Below are 9,005 nucleotides of genomic sequence, written 5' to 3' on the forward strand. Positions count from 1 at the left end.
TTTCGTCTGAAAAATCTAGTAGCACGGTCAGAATTATTTTAAGCTCATTAAAAATTTTCATACACACACCATGACACCACACCACAATCACACGCATCCACATGGCTGTGGTTCTTGCTGTTCGCGTGCCATGTTGCATGTCGTGTTAAATCCAAGACTCGAACTCGGATGAACACATCCACCTACAATTCTCACCTAACACGAGACGTACAATGCTGATTGAACAGTGGAAACCTCCGTGGTAATATAAGACTAAAACACCTTCGTTGTCGTGATGACAGAGATATCATGCAGCGGTTTCTCCACTGAACTGATTGAAGTATTGTCCCGGCACAAGGGCTGGTCCCCAGATGGCCAGATGGAGCTACTACCTCCCGTCGGCGTCGCGCATGCAGAAACGAACAAAAAGGAAAAGATCAAATCAACGGCAGAACAATTCCTTCCTTGGACCTCGATCGCAACCGGCTGCTAAGCCCGCGACATGCACATGCCCCGCGAGAACAGCCAAACAAACCCCGTTGAACCGGTCCTCGACTGAGCCTTTGAACCGGTCCGGCAGGGGGCCTCTCTCGCGGGACGGCGTGCTCTGGCAGCTATGCTGCTATACTAGTCAAAATTAGGGCAAGTACAACAGTGGAGACAGCTGCTGTTTTTTTGACATAAACAGATAGCTGAACAGACAGTTTGTACAATGAGTTGTCTATCTAGCTGTCTGCAGAGCAATTAATTCGTTTTCTCACACACAAACTCATGGTGATCTAGTGCACAATTGATCTTTATAGTCATTTTATTGCATATATGAAACAATGGACAATACATTCAAATAATTTATATGACTCTTAAAATAAGCATGTATATAATATATATATTTATCTGAAATGATATCCGGAATACATGATATATATGACATAATAATAAAATCACTATTTCATTAGACATTTGCCGCTAATTTTCTCTTAACCCGTATTGCTGCCATATGTAAGAGCTATGATGGTTTCCTGCATTTTGTAAGAGCTATGCAATGATCTGTAGCCTCTCCGATAGGCAACAGGGGGTAAAACTAGCTTCGCAGCAGCAATATGGGTCACTTCAAAAGTGCGCTCCCAGGCTCGGGCGCGCGCACGGGATCAGGCCGACGCCGAGCCGCAGCAGCTGTCGCCCCGATTCGCTTTGGAGCACGCGCCGAGGCCGTCGCCGAACGACTCGACGGCTCCACAGTTAATGCCGTGCGTGGGGGCGTTTTTTGCAAATTGTCTTTGCATGTCGACGGCTCGGCAACGGCCGTTGTACGTGCCCTTAAAGCCAGCACGGCACACAGCCCATGGCGTCGCATTATTGTTGTCCTGTGTCCCGTCGCAGACCGAGTCCAAGGGCGAGGAGGGAGACCGGGTGATAGGTTTGGTTGGGTACGGTTGGGGTTCGGGGTCGTGGCGTCCTGCGGCGCGTGTGATCGGGACGGGCTCGGTCGGTCGCTGGCGGTTGCCAGTATCCCGGGGCGACCGCGACGCCCCGGGCTGGCGCGGCCTGGACCGGGCGGGCGTGGCGACCGGCGAGAGGAGAGGAGACGGGGGATCAAAGAGAGGCCGGTGAGAAGAGCGGCGACTGGCGGAGGCTGCAGAGTCGGTGAGTGATCGGCAGCGCGTCGCCGGTGGCCGTGGGCGACGGGAACGGTGGGTGAGACTAGACTCTAGAGAGATGGCGTGCGGTGCGGCCTACTCTACGTGAGGCGCGGGGTGCCCGGGCGGCCTCCCCGTGCAAACCGGGCCCCTCGCCGCCGACCGGTTGACTTGGCTGGCCGCGGCCTGCAGGCTCGACAGGCGTCAGCCGCCGCGCGCCCACTTGCAGAGACCTACGGTAGCATACTAGCATGACCACTGGATCGGAGCAACGTGCTTACGTGCAGTTACTCTGTAGCACGGTAGCGTGGTACAGTCAGACTGGGGCGATGGCGGCACGGACCGTGCACAGGGATCTCGCGACCGGACGGCCACGATCGCCGATGGTCTCTACGCGTGCTCCCATGGGCGAGAGGACGAGACGCTTCTCGTCTCCGGGTGTAGTGCCCTCTCCATGCAAAGCCTTCCTTTCTCCGGTCCTCGGGTCGCCAACCGCTCAACGCCGCCAGGGGAAATTCGTGGCCCTGCCGGACCGCCGGACGGGGCACGCCATTCGTTTTCCATGCATGGACGTGCTTGGAAGCTGGAGCTTGGAATTCCGGTGACCGCAGAGGAGTTTCTGGAAAATTTTGGTTCGCGGAGACCCTAGCGAGCGAGTGAGCGCCTCGTCGGCATGGCGCTCCTTTCGTGATCCCTCCGCTGAGAGGGACGGTCAGAAGACCAGATTGCTTCATCCCACACGCAGAGTAGCTTGGATTTGGAATGTTCTGAGATGATGGCACGTATAATAAAAATGCATGGTCCGGCTGCCAAGTAGAACTACCAAACTCTTTCACTATGTAAGATGATCGCCAGCCACGATTTCTGGGATCAATCACTGAACCCGCAACGTCAGAGACACGTTCAGTGATTCAGGCGACGGCAGCATGATTGGCGATTGGCCATGGCACCACATTCCACAGCGCATCAAACATTTGGGCCGTCACAAGTAACCAGTGAAGGGAGATCTGCTACAATACCACAAATTGACACAAAGCTCCCCAAAGGCCCAAAGCACCAAGCATATGCTGTCACGAAAGCAGACCGATCACATTTACAGGCAAACAGAGTTGGATACCAACTACACATAGCACGCTAGCCCTAGCTAAAAAAACCTAACTGTGCATGTAATCTTTAGAAATTTACAAGGTCGTCAGTAAAAGATCCTATATATATTCAGCAATCGAGATGTGTTGATGCGCCACATGAATTCAAGTTGTGGGCAGAAACTGATGGCACATATCAGACGTTAAACCACCTAGGTTGAGAGGAAGGAAGACATTGTCCTCCTGAAATCAAAGGACTTCAGAGCTGATTCTGGTAGAGGGCTGTTTCCAGGTACCCACAAACCACCTCCCTTGGGAAGCATAATCTGTTTGTTTGTACTCCTATTATCACCATCAGTCGTCTCTGTTGAAGATTCCTTCTTTTTCTTTACAAATTCAAAGAAATCTGCTACTTGCCGGGCGTATCTTCAATGAAAATATTGAAACGTCAAGGATTATTAAGGACTTTAAAAGCGCATGGAGCTTTAAGACGGAAAAATGCATCTAGTTTTAATATGGAAAATAAAAATCAAGACAAAGAACAACCAAGTATCATCACCATATTAAGGGCCTTTTTGTTTTAGCTAGGAATATTGAAAGGCAGGCTTGTAGATCCCAGATTTTGGAAAGCTGATGGCTGTTTAGCAACAAGGTAAAAAAAGCTGGTGGAGTGGATAGCTGGATTGTGGAATTCTGGGTAAAAATCTTGTTTCAGGTAGGATTACAAAAGCTAGAATCCACAATCTCTAGCTGAAACAAATTGGACCTAAATGTACAAGAAAGCCGACTCCAATATGAGTCCATTACTCCATTGTATCCCAGGCTTGATCTAAAATTGGGTACAGAATTAATTAATGGAGTAAACTGTATATACAGCAGCATTTCAAATAATTTCAGATTATTTAAGAAGTAGTCGGTATATGTTTATTCATTCATGGTCTAAAGGAACCACACATAGTCTTCAATCAATTAGTTGTTAGTAAACTTTAGTAGGCTGGATGTCAAGAACTACCAATTTAGGGCCACGCAAGATGATCAAGGAATAGGAGCCACAATATAAACTATGTTTTATAATGAGATCGCAGAAAGCTGTTGAATGAATTACAGGAAAGTCTATTGTGGAAACATAGAGGTCAAACTTAAACCCAAAGATATCCAAAACAATGGGCTTATAATTTACACACTGGGCCCATCATTAAACCATTATGCTAGCACATCACTTCTCATTGACACTATTTGTATCATCTAGTTCAATTCTGAATACACCAATTTTAATTTAGACCATGTTACACAAGGTTCGTAATTTTCAAATTATTTAGTAAACCACTAGCTGCAAAAAGAACAAGTTATAAGTGGTTCTTGAAGAAGAACAAATTAGACAAGTTTCCAATTCGAGTCCCTTTAAATGAACTTCCATCTGCAAGGATAGGTGAACAGTGCAGGAAAATTAATAAAACATGGGCAATAATTATGAAGTATGAAACTTACTGTCTTTTGGCTTCGATATCCTTGTTAAAATCAATGTCATGTTCGCAATCCAAGACCAAAGCAGGAACCTGATTGAGAAATAGCAACATCCATGTAACCAAATAACTCTTTATTATATCCATACAGAACACGTAAGAGATAGGAGAAAGTTACCTTCTGGATACTAGAATGCATGTGATCTCCTTCCAAGTAAAATACCCGATCTCGTATATCCGCAGGTAGGGAGCCCTCCAAATGAACTGGAAGCTGACTGACTGACAAAACACCAGAACCTCCTCCCTTGGAAGGAAGCAGACAGCTCTCATGTTTTCATGCAAACCTCGAAGGTAATCAAGAGTAACGCCACCCTCTTCTGATCTTTTCCGCACCATCATTCTTTTGTGGCAAGTGTCAGGGCTGGCTCTTAGATAAATAAAACCATCAGGGATAAGACCTTGGGAGTGATGACACGACAGGGTCAAACCAGGAGTCATAGATGCTGATCTCCATCTCATTCATCTAGTTTGCTTCATGGACAGCACGAACAAAAACCTGGAAACATCAACAAAATCCGTTCCTTAAATAGGACAAGATATTGACAGATAAAATAGAACAAGGTGAAATGCAAATTGCATCAAAGCTTTGGATTCATCATCAAGGTTTTTTTTTCTGAGCGAAGATAGACCTACCATTCGATCACTGAAAACACTTCTTTCCATCAGTCGGAGAGGTTTAATTCCACTTGCAGATTCCTTCTCTTGCATGACCCTCGTCACAAATACATAATTCTGGAAGGTGTATGCATACCTCTCTGGCTCAGCATAGAAAGCATCAAGTATATTGAAGTGTTCAGGGCCAACATCCTGCCACTTAGCAATAGGTTCAGGTACTATTTCTACAAGGTCACGTAGTTCAATAGTTTCATTGGCTATTCTTTGAAGGAAGGTAGTTTTTCCAACACTGATATTCCCTTCCACACAGAAGGTCAGCCTCCTTTTAGGAAGCTTAGATGTATCGATGCCTTTCAGCTCTTCATCAACACTCTCTTTAATGAACAAGGTTATACTCTCAGCATGGTTCTTGTGAATGATGCCAACTGAATTTTGCAAGAATTCAACCATCTTCTCCTTAGACTTGCCAAAGAACTGGAAATGCTCATAAAATGTTAACACTTAGCACAAATTACATTGAATTTAGATTAAAGGAACATCATTCGGTTGGGAAAATAAACTAAGAGCAAAAGGTAGGTCACAAGCCACAAGGGAACCATAAAAGTAATTTGTCATTGCTGTTGCTCTCGTAGGAATTTCACCAACAAAATCATTCAGACTTAGAATCCTGCAAACTTGAAAACGTACAGTTCTAACCTTACACCATAACAATACCTAATGTTTTGACAGACCATACATAACGACATATCAAAATAGTCACATTTTCTCTCTTATATTAAGCATGGGAACAACGGATGGGAAGAAAAATAGCAACATTGATGGTACGCCAATCTGTGGATGGCTCACAAATGATAATTTTCTGTTAGCTGCTGGTGGTGGTAGCGGCGGTGTTGAAGGGTGGCTTTGAAGTTAAATGCAAATTTAGATATAACACGTGATGTTCAACTCCTGCAAACAAGTATAACAACTCACGGTGCCTTACAGGTGTCCGAGCTTAAAGTATTTTAGGCAACACCAGCAGAATTGATTTAACACAACACAGCGTCAGCTGTTAACATTAATCCATTAATTGCTGTAGAGTAAATACTCTGTAACCGGTGGCGGTGCTTCACTTAATAAAAGAAGAGGTTAACCTGCGCTTTAGAGCGTGTGGTAATCCAGTGGTTCCTTAGTTCCTAATGTTATCTTTCTTAGTGCTGCGAGTGAGCTTAAGTTATTATGTAATAGACCTCTTGTAAAACTCTGCATTCTTCTTCCTCTAATATGATTCGGCAGTGCTCCTGCCCCTTTTTCAAAAAAAAAAAAACTCCGTAACAGATAACCCAGAATACCTCAAACACACACACCTTATCCCTGTAGAGCTGCTTGAGCTGCGCGACGCCATCGAATCCCTTGTCCACGAGCTTCCTCAGGTTCCGCGGTCCCACCCCGGGAATGGCAAGCAGCTCCCCACTTCCCGCCAACGCATCACTCCGACCACGCTGCCTCCTCTCGGGCACCGCGCGACCCTTCTCCCCGTCCTCCTCCTCCGTATTGCCCCCGCGCCTCGCCGCCTCGGTGGAGCAGAGACCCCTCCCCCTCGCGCCGTCAGAGCGCAGCCACTGTGCGGAGAGGGCGCCGCTAGGGTTTGCGCAGCCACTGTAGTATCACTGTAGCTAATCATCGATTAATTAGGCTCATTAGATTCGTCTCGCGAAAAAGCACTCAGCTGTCAAAAAACATTTATAAACAAATTTTATTTAATACTATAAAATAGTAAGATTCCTTTTGATGTGATAGGGACTTTTGAAAAAAATCCCGGAGCCAAACAAGCCGCCGCCGACCCACGCGGAGGCGGCGGGGGGCGGCTCCGAGTGGCGTGGGTTTTGGGTTTTGGGAGTGTCACATCCATCCCGCCATGAGTAGTCTGGCTGTTGCTGTCTTGGTCGCGAAGCCCGGAGGAGGAGACGAGGAGGGGAAGGAAGGAGAGAATGGCGCACGAGTGGTCTACGGGGCCGACGTGTGTCGTGTGCAGGGTTTTATTTCCCGACCGACCGCCGGGCTCCGGTTCTGATTTACCGGACCGGTTTGACCGGTTATCGGTCGGAACCGGTTGAATTCAAATTCAAATTCAAATAAATTCAAAAACTCCCGTGCAACCGGTTCCGACCGACCGGTTTACCGGTCGGTTTGACCGGTTTGAATTCAAATCCAAATTCAAAAACTCCCGCGCAACTGGTTTACCGGCCGTTTTGATCGGTTTACCGGCCGGTTTTGACCGGTTTAACTGGTGGGTCTTAATGGGCCGGCCCATTTTTTTTCTTTTTTGATTTAACTTTAAATCCACGCAAACTATACTAAATGAACGAATTTTTGAGAAAATTTGATACCATTAGATTCATCGCAACTTGAAGTATTTTTAGAAATTTTTAGAAATTTTTTCATTTTTGAATTTAAATTTAAATTTTGAATTTTGGCCGGTTGGGTACCGGCCGAAACCGGAACCGGACCGGACCAGTTTGACCGGAACCTGTCAAACCGGACCAGTTCCCACGTTAACCCTGCCTATCGTGTGGTCCACGGGAAATCAAATCGCTTAGACGAGGCGGGCCGGCGCGTCGCTGTCTTGCCCTGGGCCCTGGCTGCGGCACATGCGCTGTAGACGCGGGCACGTGCAGCGGTGGGCCGTTGGTGTAATGGGCCTCTTTGGTATGTTTGGGGCGAGGCCTGGAACGCTTGGTGGGCTGTAAGAGTTGTCATAATGGTTAAGTAGCTTGGGCGCCTTGGTACACTTTGGCGGTAACTTCGCCGGTGCTTTCCCTAAAAAAAAAAAAAAAAACTTCGCCGTTGCTTGAACGGAAGAGTGGCGGCTTCTCGGAGAAAGTGGAAGAATTCACGAAAAAGTAGAACATGAAGAATCAAGATTGAACTCTAGAGCTGATGCAGCGTACTACCTAGTAGACTGTAAACCTACGGCGCAAGTGTGTATGTGTGAGCCTCTAAATCTGTTATGGTGTGTTTAGATCCGCGAAAATCTGGTAGAAAAGGTCATATCGGACACTGTAACATACTGTAACATTTTTCGTTTGTTTGTGATAAATATTGTCATATTATAGGCTAACTAGGCTCAAAAGATTCGTCTCACAACGTACATCAAAACTATGTAATTAGTTTTTTTATTTACCTACATTTAGTACTCCATGTATAAATCATTTGTTATATTTAATGTTTTGATGTGATTTCGATGTGATGGAAAGTTTGGAGGAGTTTGGGAGAAGTGAACACAGCCTTGGTTGCCCTGCGCATCAACATCAGTCTGAATCTGAATCCTGACGCCTGGTCAAGTTGTACTCGACGCTTCCCAGTGGCAGAGACCTTGGCATCTTCTCCCGATCTGTATTCTGACCGCGTGGACCAGGAATCCAGGATCGTGAAACGGGGATAAAGGCCTCAAGGATACACAAAAGTTCACCAGAATTGACTCCTGGACCTTGCGCAATAATCTCCAGCTGTTTCAATCGCTAGCCTCGCTGAAATGGTCAGTCCAGTTAGGCGGGCTCTGACCGTCACCGCCGGTCATTCGGCTCCGATCCGCTCCCAGTGGCGCGCATGTAGGATTCAGAAACCCACACGGCTTGGCGGAAATACGTACACTAACAAACACTTTAAAGCGTACCTGCGCACGTTATCTGTTCTTGGCAGCTAGAGTCTTAGCAAACTCGTCGATGGCAGCGCGAAAGCCATGGCCGAACCGTAACAGTTCAGGCGATGCGAATATGCGACGAAAGCAACGCCAGTGAAACAGTTGAGCAAGTCAAAAGGCTGCAGATGGGGAGATTCTTGTCTTAGTTTAGTTTTTTATGCCAGTCAATTACTGCATAATCCGTGTATTTTAGAGGGGTCAGGCTGGACTTTTAGTTCTGGGTGCCGAGCTGAGTGGGTCATTATTTACCAAGTTCCAACGATGGAACAGGAACAGGTGAACCTTAGAAAAATCGCGCAGATATGGCGCGGCTGGTTTCTGTATGAGAGTAAACTAATCATGCTGATTTCAGCGGCATGGGAATCGAGGGGTTGGCACGTGTGCATATACAATCACCCCGTTCGGCAGGCTGGAGCTGGAGGCTGGAGTTGTGTGAGAGAAAAACACTGTTGCCTGGCTGGTGGCTGGAGGCTGGAGCTGGAGT

The 9,005-nt window shown here is 46.8% G+C and overlaps 1 pseudogene; it reads right to left on the reverse strand.

The window, feature by feature from the left end:
* Positions 1-2,661: 2,661 nt before the first annotated feature.
* On the reverse strand, positions 2,662-6,466 carry LOC120708825 (annotated as a pseudogene).
* Between the last annotated feature and the right edge of the window lie 2,539 nt (positions 6,467-9,005).

This window comes from Panicum virgatum, chromosome 5K (assembly GCF_016808335.1).
Source record: "Panicum virgatum strain AP13 chromosome 5K, P.virgatum_v5, whole genome shotgun sequence".
Taxonomy (NCBI): domain Eukaryota; kingdom Viridiplantae; phylum Streptophyta; class Magnoliopsida; order Poales; family Poaceae; genus Panicum; species Panicum virgatum.